The following is a 23,087-nucleotide window of genomic DNA, read 5'->3' on the forward strand; positions in this document are numbered from 1 at the left end:
GAGTGTTCTCACATAAGCGATCCACTTTCTACTGAATCGCAAACGCGGGTCCAGCACCGTTTTCTGAGTATTTGTGATTCAATAGAAAGTAAAGGGAAATAGCAAAGCGCTTGAACAAGAAAAGCGCTTTGAATACCGATTTCCCAAGGGCGCTTTTATGAATAAATACTTTGTATTTATTCATTCCCGGGTCAAAGAGTTCACTTCCTGATTAACGTCAGGAAGTGTAAAAAATCATCACTTCACAAAAGCGCTTAGAAAAGCGTTTTTCTAAGCGCAAAGCACAGGGATAAGCCCTTTCAAAATCACTAACCAAAACGCTCAGCGCTTGCAATAGCGCTGGCGATTTGTTACATGAACAAGGCCTTTCACCCAACTTCTGGGGGAGAAAAAGTGCGTCTTATGGTCCAGAAAATAAGGTAACTATACTGTAAATCTATCTCACTGTTCCTTTTTACTTTCTTGCTGTGCAACACGATCAATACAATTCCCCTTGTGTTTTCAAACAAGAATGTATATTTAAATTCTTTCTTAATTCATTAATGCTTGTTCCATTCCAGATGATGCATGGACTTCACCTTAACCTGTTCTCACAAAGGTGCCAAGCATATTTTGGACTCCGTGCTGTGTATCACTCCTGTTGTTTATTGCCTGAGGAAGCGGGATTTTGCTTGCGAAACGCGTTGCAACTCGTCTGAGAAGTATATGAATAAATTGTTTACTACTTTAATTGACAGTGTCTGCTTTGGGTTGGCTGGTCCACCACCGCATCCCGAATGGTTTAAACGTTTTTAGTGACTTTTATCCTACTGGCGCCTCTGTACATCTCTAAATATACTAATGAAGAAGACAAGATGTCTAAAAAACAAAACAAAATAAAAGTGTGAGCAAAAGCATATCCAAGGAACAGTATACTGAGGTTTGGAGAACAAATTAGCTATGCAGGGGGAAAAAACACATTTTGCTGCATGAAGACCTCATTTGTTTTCTGCTAACTTCCATTTTGAAATGCGTTATTGTATTAATTTGATGTTAATCTCCATTACATGATTACATATGTAGCCCTAGGTCATGATCGCTTTCCTGCTTGATATTTTATAATGAATTTCCCTATTAATGTAATGTAGAAAACTTGCTATGGGCTATACAAAATAAGATCTTTTTAAGCTATGTTAAAAGATTTAAACATAAAGGGACATTCTCATTTTGACTTAAAGAGGCACTATAGTGATATGTAGTAGAAAGCAGTAAATGAATCAGGATACCCACTTTTTCCTGGTTTCAGCATCAGAAACACTTCCTATGTCTATACATTGCTGTATATTGGTATGTAACCCCGCTCTTCCAGTGATGCTTAGGTTAGGCTGTTTAAATATGCAGAATTCTTCTACCATAGCATTCTGTAAGACCAGGTATATCTTGTACTAGCTTCAGAGCTCTCAGTGAGCAAAAATTCTGCAGAGATGCACCTGACAGGAGTAAAGAGGTCGCCACCTGTGATAAAATTCAAAATGTGAATTGGGGTTAAATAAGATTTTACACTCGCCAAACACTGACTAAATAATGAGAATAAATTAATATTGTAAAATAACAATAATAATAATAATAATAATAACAATAATAATAACAATAACAATAACAATAACAATAACAATAACAATAACAATAACAATAACAATAACAATTATTATTATTATTTATGCTATTTACCCTGCAGTTCCTCTTTCAATATTTAACAATTGCTACTAACTCTAGCATCTATATGTGCATTTGGTAGATTGTAAAATTAAACTGACATTAATCTGGATCCATCTGTGCCTATATAACTATACTGTATATCAGGGGTAGGGAACCTTGGCTCTCCAGCTGTGATAAAACTACAAATCCCAGCATGCATTTGCCTTTATTAATCATAAGTGTGGCTGTCAGACTCCTGCAATGCATTGTGGGACTTGTAGTTCCTTAACATCTGGAGAGCCAACGTTCCCTACCCCTGCTGTATATAGTGTATGCATGTTACATGAAAAACATTATGGTTCAGAACTGATAGTTTGTGGGCATACTGCTATATTTAGACTATACCGTGCATCACCTGAGGAGGAGCGACCCGTACCCGATCCGACCCGTCACCCGACCCGTCACCTGACCCCACGCCAGGCAAGCTGCAGCTGCTGCAGGATTGTGTGTAAGTATTTATGTATTTTCCTGGTGCTGGCTGCTGTGGACAAAGGTGCGAGGGGGCCGGGGGAGAGAGAGAGTTGCTAACAGACCAACCATCACCCTATAAAGGGGCAGTGGCCAGGGTGGGGCACCATATTGCTATTTGCTAAACTACATGGGGGGATGGGGGCTGCAGTGGCACCCATATGGCTAACCTATATGGGGGAGCTGCAGTGGCACCTATATGGCTAACCTATATGGGGGGGGCGCTGTGGCACCAGTATGGCTAACCTATATGGGGGGGTGCAGTGGCACCCATATGGCTAACCTATATATGGCGGCTGCAGTGGCACCTATATAGCTAACCTATATGGGGGGCGCAGTGGCGCCAGTATGGCTAACCTATATGGGGGGGCACACAGTGGCACCCATATGGCTAACCTATATAGGGGGGCAGTGGCACCCATATGGCTAACCTATATGCTGGGGGGGCAGTGGCACCCATATGGCTAACCTATATGCTGGGGGGAAGTGGCACCACCACCACCATATGGCAGGCTAAGGGGGCAGTGGCACCACCATATGGCTAACCTATATGCTGGGGAGTGGGGGCAGTGGCACCCATATCTGGCTAACCTTTATGTTGGGGGGGCAATGGCACCCATGTCTGGCTAGCCTATATGCTGGGGGGCAGTGGCTCCCATGTCTGGCTAAAGTATATGCTGGGGGGGGGGGAAGTGGCACCCATGTCTGGCTAACCTATATGCTGGGGTGGCAGTGGCACCCATGTCTGGCTAACCTATATGCTGGGGGTGTGGCACCCATGTCTGGCTAACCTATATGCTGGGGGGGGGGGCAGTGGCACCCATTTCTGGCTAACCTATATGCTGGGGGCAGTTGCACACATGTCTGGCTAACCTATATGCTGGGGGGGGCAGTGGCACCCATATCTGGCTAACCTATATGCTGGGGAGGGGGCCAGTGGCACCCATATCTGGCTAACTTTATGCTGGGGGGACAATGGCAATGGCAACCATGTCTGGCTAGCCTATATGCTGGGGGGAAGTGGCTCCCATGTCTGGCTAATATATATGCTGGGGGGGCAGTGGCACCCATGTCTGGCTAACCTATATGCTGGGGTGGCAGTGGCACCCATGTCTGGCTAACCTATATGCTGGGGGGGCAGTGGCACCCATATCTGGCTAACCTATATGCTGGGGGGCAGTGGCACCCATGTCTGGCTAACCTATATGCTGGGGGGCAGTGGCACCCAAGTCTGGCTAACCTATATGCTGGGGGGCAGTGGCACCCATGTCTGGCTAACCTATATGCTGGGGGCAGTCACAGCCATGTCTGGCTAACCTATATGCTGGGGGGGCAGTGGCACCCATGTCTGGCTAACCTATTTGCTGGGGGGGCAGTGGCACTCATATCTGGCTAACCTATATGCTGGGGGGGGGAGGGGCAGTGGTACCCATATCTGGCTAATGCTGCCCACGTTGCAATTTTTTAATGGTGAAATGATGCACACATTGTGATTATTTTATGGTGAGATGATGCACACATTGTGATTATTTTATGGTGAATTGATGCACACATTGTGATTATTTTATGGTGAATTGATGCACACATTGTGATTATTTTCTGGAGAAATGATGCCCACTGTATGATTATTTTCTGGTGAAATGATGCCCACATTGCGATTATTTTCTGTTTAAATGATGCCCACACTGTGATTATTTTCTGGTGAAATACTGCCCACTTTAGGATTTATGGTGAAATGCTGCCCACTTTACGATTAATTTCTGGGGAAATGCTGCACACATTGCGATTATTTGATGGTGAAACATTGCTGCATTACAATTATTTTATGGTGAAACGTTGTCCCATTACAATTATTTTATAGTGAAACACTGCCCCATTATGATTATTTGGCACCTATGTGGGGGGCCCATCAAAATTTTCGCAAGGGGGCCCAGTGATTTCTAGTTACGCCCCTGACTACTACCTAAACTGGGGACACCTATAGACCTGGCTACTTATACTGTACTTAAAGGGGTGTGGGAATGTTGGGGTGGAGGGTCCTGGAGGAATGTTTGGGTGGGAGGTCCATGGGGTTGGATCATATAATGAGATAATGACTGTAGGTTCACTCTTAAGGACCAGGGGATTTTGCAATGATCGGTGCTGCGTGGGCTCTTGCACCCGCAGCACCGATCAGGAATGTGGCAGGGCGACCATACTTCCCCCCTTTTTTCCCCACTAGGGGGATGTCCTGCTGGGGGGGTCTGATTGCCGCCGGCCATTACTGATTATCGGGGGGACTCCTCAAAGCCCCCCTCCGCAGCGTTTTCCGCCCTCTCTGCCGATCCCTCCCTCTCCCTCGTACCCAGGGCTGCGCAGGACGGATATCCGTCCTGCGCCTCTTAGGATAGGCTTTAGCCTATCAGATGCCGGCGATCCCTGGCCAATCAGAGGTCGGGAATCGCCAATCTCCTTTACTGCGCTGCTGCGCAGCAGCGCCGTATGATGTAAACAGCGGGGCTTTCTTCCCCGTGTGTTTACATTACGCGTGCGAGCCGCGATCAGCGGCTCGCACTCTGTTCATGGAGACACCCTCCGTGAACTGGCATTGAAAGACCGCTCAAACGAGCGGCCGTTTCCATGCTATACCACTAACGACCTGCCGATGCCTATCGGCGTTAGCTGGTCATTAAGTGGTTTGAAAGTAAATTGGAACACTGTGCCCTCTTACTGCCACCACTGTCCCCCACTCTGGTACTGGTGTATCCCTTTGTGCCATAGTGTGTACCTCTGTGCCACCAGTGTCCCCTATTTCTCCAGTGTCCCTCCCTACTCCTGTCAGTCTATGCCCCCTCTGTGCCTCCTCATTTCATTCTATTCCTCCTCTGTGCATCCTCCTGTTCCCCAGAGACCCCTCAGTGTCTCCTACTATACCACCTCTGTACTTCCTCTTGTCACTCTGTGCTCCCTCTGTACCCTTTCCTATCATCCTATCTCCCCCTCTCCTCCTCTCCCCTGTGCCGCCCCCTGTTCCTCTGTGCCTGTCACGGTCAGTTACCTGTCCAGACGAGGCGGCTTGTACACACGGATGCTGGCAGTCGTCCTGGTGGGTCTCACCGGTCTTCCCTGCGTGGTGGACTGTTGGTGCTTGCCCATGCGCGTTGCGTTGTGCGGCGTAGACGTTGGCTGCTGAGTCATTGCAGTGCCAGACTCAGCCTGTGGGAGTGCTGTGTTTCCAAACAGGACTTATTGCTGGTTTCACAAGTGCTCCTGCCCCTTGCTTACTGGGCTCCCCTGTTTCACTTCCAGCGGCCCCAGTCGGTGAGCCACAAGGGTTGCTGCCCTCAGCTTACTGGTCTGCTGTACCCCAGGTACGCTATCATCACAGTGCCCATTCCTGCTGCCACTAGCCCCCTCCCCTGTTCCACCTCACTTTCACCCCTCTCACCTTCAGCAATGTCCCACACAAAGTGCAAGGACATGTTGCTCGTCCAATGCTCGTTTATTGATATTGCTCAAATCACTTCAGCCCTCAGGGTTGTTGTCACCTATGGACGCAAGCAATTTTCACATTTCAGCGCTCCACCCATTCATTCATTGATAACTTTAGCACTACTCATCGCACCTAAATAATCTACATGTGCATGTGCAATACAGGAAGCAATGTACTTCCTTTGCACAGTTTACAATAATCACTGTTAATCATAACTGGGATCATTGCAGCTTAACAGGGCACCGTTCATGGCCCCTTGCACCAACCAGTGTTGCTGTGGGCACATGTGATCATCTGCATCAGGGGGGTGAAGGTTTTTCTTGGATGTAGCTCCTATGTCCAGCCCGAGTGAGTGACTGCTTTTATGTATGTTGGAGCTACATCCTCTTGGCATAAGTGGTTATAGTACCAGTGTGTTAGGTACTAGATTATCTGCTGACATGGTGCAAAATGGCCACCCTGGTTCACTTCCTTTTACCTTTTTCCCCGGGACCTCTGTTCATTTGCATCTGGGGTTGCCTCCTGGACTCCCCAAAGGAATCTAGTCAGACAGCAATGCCCATGGACCCCGGCTGCGGCCCCAGCACCGCATGATGTTTGTGCCTGGAACACCACATGGATGCAATCCTGGCTCCAGCAGCAGCTATGAAGAGGACGAGGCCTTACCACTGCTACCCCATGCTGCCCCTCTCCTCCACTCTCTGCATCTCATGGGGACATGGGAGCTCCTACTCAAGCTGTGGATCTCCACTGCTACCACTCAGGCCGCTCCTCCTCTCTCTGTGGCACCTCATGGGGACACAGTACTCTGGTTGTGGCGGCGGCTCTTAAGATGGACGGGGTCCTTAACACTGCATGTCTGTTACGCTTGGTGGCATATCCTCCACAGTCAGTACGTAGCGTATTTCCTGATGAGGAGGAGGTACACACACTAGCACAAGGGACCAGGATATCCCCAGTTTAGTGGAGGAGAGGACTGACTCCAACAGGAGATGTGGCGCACAGAGCAGGCGTAGATCTGAATATCCACAAACAAATGCAGGGTAGTGCTGAGCGCATAAACCACAACACAGAAGGTCAGGACAGGTAACAGAATTAACGTTTGCTTACTAGTCACTGTTTAAGTGACGGCAAACGTCCAAGACAAAACAGACTGGAATGAGGCAGCCAATGCGAATGCAGCGGTAGCGTGCCTCACAAGGACAGGACAGAATAGTCAGGAAATAGGATCAAAGAAGACAGACGTAATACACACAAATATACAATAGGTATGATTTCCTAGCGTATTACGATTACAGCTATCAATGAACTACAAACGACTGACTGACATATGTATATATCGGCAATAAACCGATATATGACATAAGCAAGGAACACTGACTAAGAACTGGAGCAGGACTAGGAGCAGGACTAGCAGGACTGAACTAGCTAGCACGGGTGATCATGATATGCGCAACCTACCAAAAACGTGCTGAAAACTAACTGACTGAATACAGGATATCACAGTTCGTGTACGTATATATCAGCGACACTGATGTATTAACGTAACACGAATACAAAGAAAATAACAAACGTGCAAGTATGCGTATATGTTGGCGATGAACCAATATATGACACAAGACAAGCAAAGTAACAACTTCTGACAACAAGAGCAGGACTAGGAGGACTCGCTGACCCCTTTGCAGGAGTCAGCGCAGTCCACACGGACTAGGAACGAGATGGGGCACAAGCAGAGTAACACACCACCACCCAACATCACAGACGACACCCTTCCCAACAAAAACATCATCACTTTCTCTAAATTAGCACCACCACCAAACAGCTTTGCATACAAGAAACCCACCACTCAGAAAAACACCCCCAAAACACCATGCCAAATACGCACAAATTCAAGGCCCACCCACAACACCCCTTCCAACTCTGCACTTAAGAATACTCAGACCAAGATCCCACATACTATAGCCGACCAAAGCAAAATCAAAACAAACTCCATCCAGATGGCATTTAACTTTACCAATTCCTGCCCCCCTGAAAGCCTCACAACACACATACCTGACTCTAACATACCACCCAGGATAGACAATCCCTCCTTTAACCAACCCGTAGCCAACGACACACCTGACGACCACCTCAGAATTTCTCAAATCAGCACATACACCTCCAGCCCCAACTCCCCTATCACCTCAGACCCAGCTACTCCACCATCCAGCTCCACCTCCCTAATACCACAACAATCCACCTTTTACAAACTGTTCATACCAAGAATATCCCAACACACAGAAGATAAGGAACAAGAGAACAATGCCCTATCATCCTCTTTTTTAGAGTTACCAGCCTCCCTATCACAAACCGTGTTAGCCACTCAACTGCCCAGCCCCATCGCCACCTGCTCCCTTCTACAACCAACATCAAAGAAAACGAAACGCCCATTATCCGACTTAGAAAACGAGGTTGTAGAGGCAAAAGAAAAAAGAAACAAACGGTAACATATCTATCCCCCTCAGCTCACTCTACCCCCACTTCAGACACTAAAAGAAGCATCTTTAACCTATCCAGCCATATTCTTACAAAACACGAGACCGGCCTGCTAGAAAAAGGCCTATCATTCTGTCCCACCAACCAATCCAATTTATTCGAGTTATTCAGTGATCTCAATACCTACATCCGCAAACTCACCCTCAAAAGACATTTTGCAATAAAAAAACTTAACACCACACCATCTCCTGACCCCACCGAACTCATCATCACGAACAATGATTCACTCCCCGTAGTGTCCATTTCCACAGCCGAAATGGTGACAGAGAGATACATAAATACTAAACTCAAAGGCCGCTCACGTTTCTACCCCACTGCCTCCAAAGGGAACTACATTGATACTTTTTACGCCCTAGTTCTAAATGACCTGCAAAACCTCCCCACCCCTGACACCACCTCCACCTCCAACCTTTCCCCATCGGAAAAACTAGCCCTCAAAACTCTACGTAACAATGAGAATATCGTCATAAAACCAGCTGACAAGGGAGGAGGGATTGTCATTCTTAACAAAGGAGACTACTTAGAAGAATCATTTCGACTATTAAATGACCCCAGACACTACATGCTGTTGCAATCAGACCCCACCCCAGACATCAACAAGATTCTCAAAAGTTTCATTAATGACGCCCTGTTTAACAATATCATCACCAAAAACGAAAGAAACTTTATCATTAATCATCATCCCAAAACCCCCTTTTTTTACTATCTACCAAAAATTCACAAAAATGTACATAAACCTCCTGGCAGACCCATCATCTCTGGCATCGATTCCATCACCAGTAACTTATCTAGATTCATTGACACACATTTACAGCCGCACGTCCAGGCCTTACCCTCGTTTCTCAAAGACTCCCAACACCTTATACAATTCCTACAATCCACACCTTGGCAAGACGATTTCATCTGGCTTACCTGCGATGTAACGTCTCTATATACGAACATACCACACTCTTTCGGACTCACTGCTCTAAAATATTACCTCGAATCCAATATTCTTATGCCACAAACACAACAGTCTTTTCTAATTCAATGCACAGAATTCATTCTCAACAACAATATTTTCACATTTCAAGATAACATCTACCAACAGGTCAGCGGAGTATCCATGGGAAGCTCGTTCTCCCCGTCCTATGCTAATTTGACTATGGGTTTCCTGGAACACATCAAAATGTACCATAATAACCCATTTTCCAACAACATCATCTTTTACAAGAGATACATTGACGACCTAATTTTCATATGGAAGGGTCCCGCCGACCTAATCCCTTCCTTTTTAGACTACCTAAACAACAACCCCGCAGGTCTACAATTCACCTCCCATCATGACCGAGTCTCAATAGAATTTCTGGACCTAATCCTCTACACGGATCTACAACACATCAAAACCAAAACTTTCTTCAAACCGGTAGATGCCAATAACTACATCCACTACCACAGTTTCCATCACCGCCCCTGGACGAAAAATACCCCATACAGCCAATACAAAAGAATATACCGCAACTGCACAGACGTTCAACAATACAATATCCAATCTAAAGTTCTCACAACCAAGTTCACCGATCGGAAATACCCCAGGAAACTGTTAAAAGACGCACAACTCAAGGCCAAAACTCATTACCCATCCCTACCCCCATCCAATACACAGACAAATGACATACCCCGCTTCATCACTAAATACTGTTTCCAACACCAATCTATCCGCAATATTCTAAACAACAGATGGGAGATTCTCCTTCAAGATCCCCATTTACGTTCCATCATCCCAAAAAGACCGCCATTACCTACAGACGTGCTCCCAACCTCCGGGGCCTTCTAGCCCCCAGTAAATTACGCCAACCACCCCCAGTTACCATACATCCTCCTATCACACAGACATTAGGAAGCACACCCTGCAACCATAAAAAATGCCTTGCCTGCCAATTCGTCAATAGCACCACAACATTCTCCTCCTCTACCACTAGCAAAGAATATCAAATTAAAAATACCATCACCTGCGAATCAAAATACATCATCTACGTTATCTCGTGTCCCTGTCGGCTGCAGTATGTGGGCAGAACCACCCAACCAGCCAGAAGCAGAGTAGGGCAACACAAAAGAAATATATTGAATAAATACCCCTTACACAGTGTATCACGACACTTTTCCACCCACCACAACAGCAATCCCCAACCATTTCGCATCACCTTTATAGAATCCATTCCGCACAACCGCTCCGACTCTTTTGACTCCCTAAAAAAACGCGAAATGTATTGGATCCAAATTCTGAGAACCCTTACTCCAGAGGGTCTTAACGAAGTTCTGGAAAAAATCCACTAACTAGTTCCATCAATAATATACAGTTTCTCTTTTTACTTGTCCTCTCGATTTTATCAATTCTTATTGGTTTTATACGAGCTTTCGTACTAGCTTTTTTACCTAAGATATACATGTATATACGATATAGAAGGTGTATATTACTATTATCAAGACCTTATAATGTTTTAATTTCTTTTTATGTCATATATTTTATCATTTAGACGCGCAGGAACACAGGTATTCCCGCTTATAGCTTATTGGTTTATTGAGGCATGCATATATATGATTATGTACGCAGGTGTATGCTGGTATGTTTCTATGTACACATGCATATACCTTGTTTACCCAATATCGCTTATGTATTAACCTCTGTATGTGTTAACCCCACCCCCCCCCTCTTTTTTACATATACTTGCGCATATTTAGTAGAGATACACCTTGGTATCCTCCCCCCCCCCCAATTTTGTTCCCCCGTTACCCTCCCTAACCCACTAGCACATGCACACATTGAGATTTTCCCCTTGAGGATGTATATGCCTCTATATGTTTAGACACCATATCCCCTTATAGTACACACTCTGATATCCCAGTATAATATTATCTTGTCATACATTATTATACCACTAGGTGGCAGCAACCCTCCTTCACTGTTGCAATACACGTAGCCATACGTTTTTCACAATCCCCATTAAATAAACACTCGTTTCCCCCACCATCTACTCTTATCCATACCCTGTGTATCTCCACAATATATATGTCCTTGCAGCCCCTGTTCTTTCTCCGCTACACAACACCCTATCACACCATGGGCAAAATGCCCTGAACCAATATGGCGCACCTACTCTCCCCCTAACCCTTGCACATGCGCTACAGCAAACTAGGGTGTCACCACCCACACCACCACGTCATCACGCATACAGGAGCGCCTCAGCCATGGTGGCTGGACGCTGCCTGTCTACCACTCCGCCCACCTCGTCGCGCAGCCCGAATGCGACTTCCTATTCGCACGCTGCGCTATCAATCAGCCCATCCACACTCCCCACGCATCCCCATTGGCTCAGAATATCGCCCCTCGTGACCCCGGAAACACACACTCCACGGCTACTTAACAGTCCCACGCTGGCACAACGATACAGAGGTGCCAAGCGTGTTTTGGACGTCCAGCCGGTAAGTCAATGCCTAACACTATTTGTATTACCCCTTACTGTACCAATTGTTCTCCTTACATTTATCCTACCCTCGCATTTCTACTGTGCATATACTTGCAATTCCGCACTCACCCCCTCCTCCTCACCCTTCGCACACCTGTAAACCCCCCTCCCTCTTTTATCAGACTACCTGGTCACTTTTCTAGGATACACATAGGATTATTGTATAGCTTAACTTTTCAAAGATTTTTCCCTCATTTACCATTCTATCATATATACGATAGTGCACCACCCATATATAGTGAAGTCCACCTCACCCCATATTTGGGCAATAACTTCCTCACACTCCAGTACTCTCTTCACCATATTACTTATGTTGATTGCGTCTACTGTGTATGTAATCCACAATATAATGTATTTATCAAATCACGTACCACGATTATTTGTACATCCATACATATTGTACAGTTCTTTGACATGCTTCCATCTCTGTCATTTTTATAGTGATACTCCGTATGTTTATTGCCTGATGAAGCGGGATATGCCCGTGAAACGCGTTGCGAATCGTTTGTGGAGTATTTAATAAATTGTCTTACCCTCAAGTGGCAATTTTCTTGTCCTTTTTGGAGTGGCCGGTCCACCGCCGCCACCCGAATATTTTAAACCTTTTAGTATATTTTTTTATTCTTTTGGCGCCTCTGCACAGCTTACTAAGCAGAGTAACAGACAGAATCTGAGACTATGGTAGCCCATGGAGCACTGCAGGAAGCAGTTCTTTATACTGAGGTCATCTAATGGGAGCAGACATGCAGAGTCCCACACAAGTGAATGGTAATTAATCACAGGCTGACAGCAGGAAAAGGCAGACAATGATATGCAGCCTGCAGGAAAGGGATTGCCACTCCATTGCAGCAGACAATGTTTGTTTTCACAAAAGCATATTAAACTGTCATTAACTTCAGAGCAACTGCAGATGGAATCAGCAACTAGTTTGAGTGCAAACCAAACTATGCAGGCAAATGCATGTAATGACATCAGAACGGCTTGGGTTGCAATATCACTGCAGCCAGCAGTAAACGCTGCAGAAGCGATCGTGACAATGTCGCTCCTCCGCTCTGCTGCTGTGAACAGTCACCCACCTGTTCAGGTAAGTCCACCGGCACCCTCTAGTCCAGGACACTCCATCCTAGGCCCTCCACTGGCACAGGCATCTGTTCCCTGGCCTCCAAAGCCTGAGAGGGGAGCTTGCTCACCACATGCAACAGCTGCTCCACCATGCTGCTGCACACTCTGGCTGCTGATGCTAAGCCTGTGCTGGGGAGTCTGGAACCGCATGCTGCCACAGCTGGGTTCTTTGCTCTGCCACCGATGCTGGAGTCAACAAAAAGCCACCTGGCTATAACTGTGCTGCTGCGACAAGCCAGAATCCTAGATTCCTAATCTCAGGCCACCACTGCACGTTGCAATGCCATCACAGCCCTCTCTCCCTGGAAGAACTGTACTACAGCTAAAACCATTCAGGCCAAGCACTAACAGTAACAACATTTTGCATGCACGCCCACGGGGGCAAGAGGCACCCAGACCTGTCGTTTCTCACCATCCGCACTGGATCAGGTTTCATTTCCCACCACCGGCACTGGATCAGGCACAGTTTTCCCACCATCCGCACTGGTTCAGGCCGCAAACCAATGGTTAATTTTTTGCAAAAATGGTCAGGTCTATCACTAAGTGGGGACCCTTGGTCTCTGTGTCTCGCTCCATCTTTTTCTCTTTTCTTCTCTGTCTCCACCTGCACTTTCCAAGACATGCGTTGGGGTGTCTGAAACTGCTGCAGAGTAGCGAGAGCCGTATGGATTGTGGCTGCTCCTCTCGACATAGCACTCAGATGGACCCCTCTGTGCTAATGTTATGTGTATCATGCAATGTGAAATGTATATGATGAATAACTTGTATAGCTCTAGTATTGCTGCAGCTACTTGTACTTTTTCTACTGTTTTGCTGTTACTGTACCATCGCCGACCCTGTATGTGCCAAAAATAATTCCGGGTACAACCCCCCTTGTACTTGGCAAAATAAATTATTCTGATCCCTTCAAGTGTCTATATAAGGCATAACCATCCTAATGTTCGCTAACCCTAAGAGCTAGTTCACAGTGACCAGTTGCATTGCAGAATAATTCTGCATGTACAGCATTGTAACTGATTATGTATGTTAGGCTTGCAGGCTTTGTATTAAAGTCTATGTCCAGTTTCCATTGCAGTTCACACTCATTATAACGCGTACGTTATGCAACTGACCACTGTGAACCTTACCTAACTGATCATTCAATTGTCTTTATCTGTCCATTCAGCTTCATCTCCAGTGCTTAATCCACTATCTCACTGCTGTATTCCTCTCCAGTGCCCATGTGCCAAAGTAAATTAGACATCACAGCTAGCTGCCCATCACTACCTTTGCACAGCTGAAGCTTCTGTTACTGGACCCAATTAATACCAAGCAACATATGGTTGCTTATGTTCGTGGACATTTTATAGTGATGGTTTGCATTCTGATCCATTGGACTAAGAACTATGTAAGAGTCTGCTAAAGCTAAGAAAAAAAAATGTAAACAACTAACTTTTCTAATATTGATGTTAACTTAACTTGCTTATGTTTATGAGGATATAGGTTTCCCAAGAAATCAAGGAAAAGCTGAGACTATAACAAAGCAGTATAAAAGTATTGAAAAAAAGAATGACCCGGCAGTGGAGAGATATTAAAAGCAAATTTTAAAAAATAAACCTCCAAGTAGAGAAAACGGCTTTTCTTTGTCATTTACTGTTAGCCAAAAGGTAAAATGTTAATGTTGCCAGAATTTTTTGCTGCTAATGAATTGTACACAAATGATCTCAATGAAACCTAGGTACATTCTTTGCCACATTTTACAGCTGTTAATGCATTTTGTGTATTTAGAATTGGAAAATATATTTTCTCCATCATTTTACAGAGTGTATGATAATATTTAAATAAGCGTATGGCTCAAAGATAAAGCTACAATCTCATAGTTCTATCATAGGCATATGCAGAAACAAGATGGTTAATTGGGGCAAAAACAAATAACCCCTTCAGCCTGTTTTTTGCACTGAAAAAAAGGAACTTGAGCACCTCCAGCTTGCCCCACATCAGAAAAATAGCAGTGGTTTGTAAACACAATCCGTGGCCCTTAACTTTAAGATTGAAGATATACTGGTAGGTGATCAGAGGCGCCAGCAGAATAAAATTAATATAAAATTGTTAAAAATTGCCGGGAGGGAAAGTGGTGGACTTCCCCTCAATAATTAGACACCAAGGTCTGTCATCAAATCAAACGAATACATTTATTCAATAGTACCCCAAAATCTGCAACGCGTTTCGTGGGAACAGACCCACTTCTTCAAGCAATAAAATGGGGACAACAAACACAGCAATCAATGTGCAGTGAATTTAGAGTCCACCCCAGGTGGAGGGGTGACCCTACCCCATTTTTTCTGATCTACAGAGAGCGACTTCTTAATCCTGAGTGAGGACAGGTCTAATCTCCTCACCTGCCTATACAGTGGTTGCCTGAGCCGTAACCCATGTTTGTGAGTATAACCATCTCACTTATTCATTTCCCTTCGTATCTCTGACATACTACACCATATTGGGCTCTCGATTTCTCTCTTTTCTTAAGATTGAAGATGAAGTTTACAAGCCACTGCTATTTCTCTGCTGTGGTTCACACTGTGCACAATTAACTACATCTCCCCTTTCTGATGTTTTTTATTATCTTTAAACAATGACTATACTCCTCTTAAAATGAATTCTATTCCACAAAACATGTTACGTCATATTGTATCTGGATGGAAAAGCAAAGTATAAGATGTTCTGTTGTATACTTATAGTCTTTTATTTTGTTGGCCCAAAAGACTGCAAGGATGTCTGTGTTAGGGTGCTAGTAAACGTATGAGGATTTGGTCTATTTGGGTGAGTATCCATGTGATTGTAGTGAACCCTTTTTAATTGTGGTATGGTGATACAATTTAGATGAATTTATCCTTTCACTAAATGTCCTTTGATAAGTTTTTCATGTGCGTTATTACAGAGTTCTTTTTTATACTCTTTATAATACAAAATGTAAGGGGCTGAGGCCTGACAATGCTGATTGTAATCTGACACTGAGGAGAAAGCATGATAAGAAACGGCTTCTTTCCTGCAAACAAATTCTGCTACACTACATCATAGTGAATGTGCAGAGATTAGCTCAACTTTTTGCCAAAGTAATTTTTTGCATCAATATTTGCATTTCTGTCTGTTTTTAAATGTTCACAAACATATAATAGATATTTATCAGGGTACACATTTTTGAGAAAATAAGAAGTTTCTTCAGAAAGTGTTTTTCATGACCAATGACCTTGGTCCATTTGGGGGAAAACCGTGTTTTGGCATGCATGCCCATACATGTTTATTCATATAATTATATATGAAAAACTGTGTTTTCTAATGCTCATAGACTTTAATGCAGTTGGTGATAATGGGGCTGATGCGTGCCCATATATTTTCATGCATTCTGTGCAAAAACATGTTTGGACAAGACACAGAACCTTGCTGCTAGGCGCCCCATAGCAGCAATGCTATTCTGCATGGGGTACGTAAGAGTAATTCAGGGCTCCGGCATTTGCCAGACCGAAAAAATGACACCTCTCTCTGAGTTGCGACGACTCTAAGGGGGGAATATTATTTAACACCGCCAGGAAGTTTAGCAGCAGCAGGAAGAGCCATCATTTATCTCGCACTGCACCCAATTCACCAACGGTGTACTAAGACGTATACATCTAGCTGAACCAGCTGACAAGTTACTGGGCTAAATTAAAAGTAGTTAATTTACTGGAAGTTTCCTAATTTTATTTATCAGTCATTCTGATGAGATAATGTTAATAATTTCTTTATGATAACTTTTCAGCATTTTACAATTGAAAAGGTGCCCAAATATTGGTGAAAAAGCTAAATTATGTTGAGTATTTTCTTGCTTGCTGATGGTTTAAATTGCATTGTATGTCAAGGTGTAAAAAATATCATCTAGGAGAAAACTCAGGAGAAAAAGTGAATTGCATATGGGCCCATGGCCCATATGCAATTCCAGTTTTCTCCTGAGTTTTCTCCTAGGAGATAATTTTTCATCTTCTATTTTAAATAATTTTCCAGCAATTTTCAACTGAAAAAGTACTGAGAAGTAAGTGCAAAAGTATTATCAAAATTATTTTGAGTATTTTCTTGCTTGCTGGTGGCTTAAAAGGCATTTTATTGACAAATTTACAAATATCACCTAGGAGAAAACTTAGGTGAAAAAGTGAATTGCATATGGGCCCATATGATTTTTAGCCATATCATTAAGGTTTGGAGTAATGTTTGGCTCTTTCAACAGCCATTTTTGTTCATATATCTCAGTGAGTGACAATAACCTATGAACTCCTACAAATTGGTCTACACACATACAGCAGATAATCTGTCTCCACAAAATAGAATGGTTTAAGAGACCTCCATTTAAAACACTATTTTTATTTTATTATGGTCGTATTTTAATTAAACAATGTAAATTGCCTGGCTATCCTACTGATCCATTGCCTTTTTTACTTTTAGCTGTAGACCATGAACAAGCATGCAGAGCAGATGTTTCTTCTGACTAAAGTATGATTTGATTAGTCACATGATTGCTTCAGGACTATTGCAGCCAATGAGATCACCAAGACTGCCAGGCAACTAATATTGTTTGAAAGTATATGCCTATTGATATCCCTCTCACTTAAGACATCCTTTAAACAGATACTTATCCAAAGAAGCAAAATAAAAGTTGTGGTTCAAAACAGTTTTTAAAGTCAACAAAAAAGTACAAACATTTAACATCAGGAAAGTCACACTTAACATTAGACTCTAAACAAAATAGAAGCCAAGTTCCTCAATCATGATTAAAAGACTGGCAGGGCCAACAATAGAGTTCAGAGCAGGGTAATTCAATCATCGAAACTAAACATAGTGCACTCTAATGCAACATATGATCAACTCTAATGAAAATCATCAATCATTAGCAATGAGTTCATTACATTACTAGACCTATTGGGGTGTCTTGTCATACCTGGTATAAGTACTTTTTAACATTCATTAAGTTTAAATTTACTGACACACCAAGTTAAAACTGATCATTTGGTTTTTACTGTACTAATGATTTTATGCCATTAAGTGATAATATTTTGCCATAAACTCCTATAGCCAATACATTGTGGAAGTGTAATATTTCAAGGCAGCATTTAACAAGTTAATATGTGTTTTTATTGACTTTCAAGGAATTAATTTACCATTTCACATTTCTGTGCTTAACAGTTTAATTTTCACATTGGGGGACTCATCTGGCAGACTCAGCACTTCCCGGAACATCACCTTTTATGTACACATTTTAACTTCAAGCTCACCAATATGCAATGTGAATTATAAATAATTTCATAGCTATATTATCTAAAAAAAATGTCATAAGGGTTTTCTGCAACCTTCTTTTTACCTTAAACCACTGTTTCGAATTTCATTTGTGAAATCTGAAAACGCCTTTATTTCAGAACCGTATAGAAATACAATTGTTCCTCTTGTACCGTATAGAAATACAGTACATACGGAAATACCAGAGGTTCCTCTGGAAGCCTGTAATAAATTTCCTGAATAATCTTTCTCCTCCTAAAGCAAACTCTTCTCCATTGCTGAGAAGTGAAGTTGAAACCTCGGTGTAGCTCTCTTTTCCTCACTTTAAAGAGAACCCGAGGTGTGTTTAAATAATGTTATCTGCATACAGAGGCTGGATCTGCCTATACAGCCCAGCCTCTGTTGCTATCCCAAACCCCCCTAAGGTCCCCCTGCACTCTGCAATCTCTCATAAATCACAGCCACGCTGCTGACAAACAGCTTGTCAGAGCTGGCTGTGTTTATCTCTATAGTGTCAGTCTGCTGCTCTCCCCGCCTCCTGCAGAACTCCAGTCCCCGCCTGCATCCCTTCCCTCCCTGCTGATTGGAGGGAAGGGACGGGGCAGGGACCGGAGCTATGCAGGAGGCGGGGGAGCAGCTGAGACTGACACTACAGATGTAAACACAGCCTCACAGCACGGCTGTGATTTATGAGGGATTGCAGAGTGCAGGGGGACCTTAGGGGGGTTTGGGATAGCAACAGAGGCTGGGTTGTATAGGCAGATCCAGCCTCTGTATGCAGATAAAATTCTTCAAACCCACCTCGGGTTCTCTTTAAAGGACCACTGTCGTGAATAATTTCATTTTTAATCATCCCACAGTAAATACATCAATTATACATAAGCCTTACTGTGTTATTTTTTTATTTTCTGACATGGCCCTTTAATGATATATATCTCAATGTAACCTGTTTCCGTCAGTCCTTGAACTAACGCTGACGGACTTTTGTATCTATAAATCCACAGCAGGGGGAGCCTTGTTGTCAGGTATTGTAATAAAAAAAACAGATGGATTAGCCCTGCTCTCCTAACTGTCAAAACTATGCCATACAGACTTGCGCAGTCCCTCTACCTTTTCTATAGCTGTTATATATCTAAAGGACCACCGCACTCCTGGAAGCCTGCAGGCATTAGAGGAGGCAGCTGTCAGCACGGATTCTGCTGCACAACGCTCACCCCTTCCTTCAATTCCCAGCTTCTCTGTATTGCTAACACGGCTGCGCATTGAGACGCTCTGGCTGCGCTCACCGTAGGTCTTCCTCTGATGACGTGGCAGACTAATGAGCCACTCCTTGTCTCCATTCATTTGCCTCTGAGGCATAGTTCATACTTCTGGCATAGTGGCAGCTGCTAATGAGTGGCTGTTACTGCTGCTGGCACAGTGGTGACTGCTAGTGAGTGGCTGTTACTACTGCTGGAATAGGGGTTGACTATTGCTGGCACAGTGATGGCTTCTTATTGGTGGCTACTGCTGCATAAGGGGCTGTTGCTGATAGGAGCTGATCGGTGGCTGCTGCTTGCACGATGGTGCAAAAAAAAATGCCTGTCAAAAGAAGCCTTTACTCACCTTGCTCACCATCTAGTCTGTGGTTAGCTATCCTCCTGTGCTTTTACTCCTCATTCTCCTGCCTTGGGACCATAGTATTATAGTGGTTACTGCAGAACAAAAAAAATTGCTGACAGAGTTCACATTCACGGACATATTTTTCAGTGTATATACTCAGTATACGTGGGAAAATATGTCCGTAAATACGTACTCCAACAGTCATTTTTTGTAGTCCTACTGTATCTACATTGGGACTATGGAGAGCTGCTGAGGGAGGAAGAGCAGTACTAGAGATGTCACGAACATCAAATTTTCCATTCACAAATGGAAAATGCGAATTTGCAGAAAGGTTCGAGTTTGCGCAAACTGGGTAAACCTCCATTGACTTCAATGGGCAGGTGAGTTTAGAAACATACAGGGACTCTTTTTGGCAACAATAGTGATGGAAAACTTGTTTCAAAGCCAATCTTCACTGAATACTGCTCGCCGGCAAAGTGTTTGGGCCATCTCTAAGCAATACACATAAAGGGAGGCAGAGTGGCAACACACACCCAAAGCTGCCATGTGTCACTGCACATGGGTTGGGAAACCCTGCCTTAAGAGGTCTGAAGACAGACACATACATTGCAATTATAGCTTAATCCATTTCCATTCTCTATCCTTAGTTACATATGCAGATTAGGAATGAGTAGCTCTTTTCCATGGAATTTATTCAATAGCAATGTAGGTGTGTTTCCTATATAGCTAGAAGCGAACGTACGTATGCGTCGCTGGTGAGTTGGGCACGGGAAGAGCTGAATGGCGGCTCTCCCTGCTGCCACAACCCCCCCCCCCCCCCCCCGGCGGCATTAAATACTATTCCCGAGGGAAATATTATTCAGAGTCTGCCAACCTCAGGAGCCCAGAATTACCCTTACGCGCCCCGCGCAGCATTGCGTTGTTGCTATGGGGTGCCTGGTTTTATCGCCTGGCGGTGAGCTCCATGCGCCGAAGCCACCAGTTTCAAGCTATAGTTCTGCTAAATGTCTTTTTAATTCTACCATGGCAAACATTCCACATTCAATTGCATGCAGGGGCACCATTACTTTAGTTTATGTAAGTTCGATCTGCAAATTAAATGCATCATGTTATAAATTTATGTGAAATTTTCTCATTTTCGCACAGATGAGAATATTTGTGAAAATATATTCGCATGAGAAAACTCAATCGAGCAAAGATGAAAATACATACAAAAATAGATGGGCATACCGAAAAAAAAATTTTCACAACTACATTGAAGTCAAAGAAGGTGAGAAAAGTCATTTTCACACAAATAAGAATATGTACAAAAAACACAGGTATATAAAAACACTTTTCCCAAAATGCACTGAAGTCTATGGGCATATGAAAGTGTGTTTTAACCACTTTAGCGGCACAGACATGGGCCTCGCATCGGAGACAGGTGCTGCTACAGCACAGCCACATGAGGCTCACGTTTGTGCAGTTTGGGGGACTGTGCGCACGATCGTGAGGTCAAAAGCAAAAGTCCCCTTAGCCAATCCGTACATGTCCGCCGAGAATGATCACTGTTTTTGTTCAAAAACAGTGATCATTCTCAAATGGTGCAGTCACACTCCCTCCCACTCGCTGATTACTGCCACTTTTGGCGCCAATCAATAGATTAATGAATGGGAGCATTGTTCCCATTCATCTATCTCCTACAAGGCCACTGTGATCACAGGCATCAATGTATGCCTGCGTCACTTCCCTAGTTACAATGTAACAATGCATTACTTCCTATAACGTACTTATTATATGCGAAATGGAAGTACTGCGTGAGGACATCTTGTGGCCAAATAGTAAAATTACACCTACATACACAAGGAAATACATTTTTTTAATATAGATGTCAATATTATCATTAACCACTTTCCCCTCCACTACAGTATATCTACGTCAGCTGTGGCACCCTCCAAGCCACAGCCACGTAGATATACTGACCTGGCTGCAGCCCTGCTGTGCACGGTCGGGTGCTCTTTAGAGTGCACCCTCCGGCACTGTCAGCTGCAATACTAATTGGTGGAAGGGAACATGTTCCCTTTTGGCCAATTAGTATACCCTCCTCCCATGAATGATCGCTGCAGTAGTGAACTGCAGCGATCCTTCACCTGTCCCCCTCGGCGCACATAGAGTTAATAAAAATGCACAAGCAAGCAGCGACACTCACCTACCTCGGTCCTGCGACGAGCCTGAAGTCTGATCCTCCGATCCCCGCTCTGCAGTCAGCCGCATATTGCCGGAAACCCGGGTCCCGGCTTGATGACGTCATCAAGCCGGGACCCGGGTTACCGGCAATATGCGGCTGACTGCAGAGCGGGGATCGGAGGATCAGACTTCAGGCTCGTCGCAGGACCGAGGTAGGTGAGTGTCGCTGCTTGCTTGTGCATTTTTATTAACTCTATGTGCACGGAGGGGGCTGCCTGATAGTTTCCCCCCAAGAAACTATAGCCAGATGTCCCCCCATCTGGCTATAGTTTCTTGGGGGGAGGGGAGGAAATATGCAAAGGGGGTATACATGTTTACTGGGGGGCATCTGAGGAACCAAGGGGAGGGGGGGTTACAAATTTTGCACATCTGGGCACCTGGGGGGGCCCATAACTTAATACTGGGGGCATGTTTGGCTATAATGGGGGGCAGCGCTAATCCTGGGGGTACATCTGGCCATAATGGGGGTAATCCTGATCGGGGGACACATCTGGCTATAAAGAGGGGCACTATTCCAGGGGGTGCATCTGTTAATCTCTTCTGGGGGTGGCAAACACGGGACACATCTGGCTATGCTGGGGGGGGCTAATATTGGGGACACATCTGGCTATACTGGGGGGGATGGGGTGATACTGGGGACACATCTGGATATCTATACTGGGGCGACTTTAACTGGTGGCACAGTTTTTATGTCAATCGCACTTTTTATTTTTAAACAGAAATTGGTCAAAATTGAGAAATAGTGAAATTTTTTTATTTCCCCCCCCCCCCTTTTTCCCATTAACATGCATAGAGAGGAACATTTTACTTGGGACCAAATACCCCCCAATGAAAGCTTAGTTTGTCTTGAAAAAAAAGATATATAGATCATTTATGTGGCACGAGTACAGATGAAGTTATTGGTGATTAAACAGGGACACCGCAAAAGCGTCAAAACTGCTCTGGTCAATAAGGGGAAAACAAGGTCTGGATGCGAAGTGGTTAAATTATGGTCTGCTGATTAGTGATGGATGTAAAACTGAAAAAATGCACCTTTATTTTCAAATAAAATATTGTCACCAATCACCATACATTGTACTAGAGATATAATCTAAACGTTGCAATAACCGGAACAAATGGGCAAATAAAATGTGTGGCTT

The 23,087-nt window shown here is 44.1% G+C and overlaps 1 long non-coding RNA gene across 1 annotated transcript in view; it reads right to left on the minus strand.

The window, feature by feature from the left end:
* Positions 1-388: 388 nt before the first annotated feature.
* LOC137517520 (uncharacterized) overlaps positions 389-23,087 on the minus strand; it is a 76,640-nt gene continuing 53,941 nt past the window's right edge. Inside the window, exons 4-5 of the long non-coding RNA XR_011020554.1 lie at positions 1,270-1,494; positions 389-858 (exon numbers count right to left, since the gene is read on the minus strand). This is a non-coding gene — a long non-coding RNA (uncharacterized lncRNA). The remainder of the gene's footprint in view (positions 859-1,269; positions 1,495-23,087) is intronic.

Source organism: Hyperolius riggenbachi, chromosome 5 (genome assembly GCF_040937935.1).
Source record: "Hyperolius riggenbachi isolate aHypRig1 chromosome 5, aHypRig1.pri, whole genome shotgun sequence".
In the NCBI taxonomy this organism is placed as follows: Eukaryota; Metazoa; Chordata; class Amphibia; order Anura; family Hyperoliidae; genus Hyperolius; species Hyperolius riggenbachi.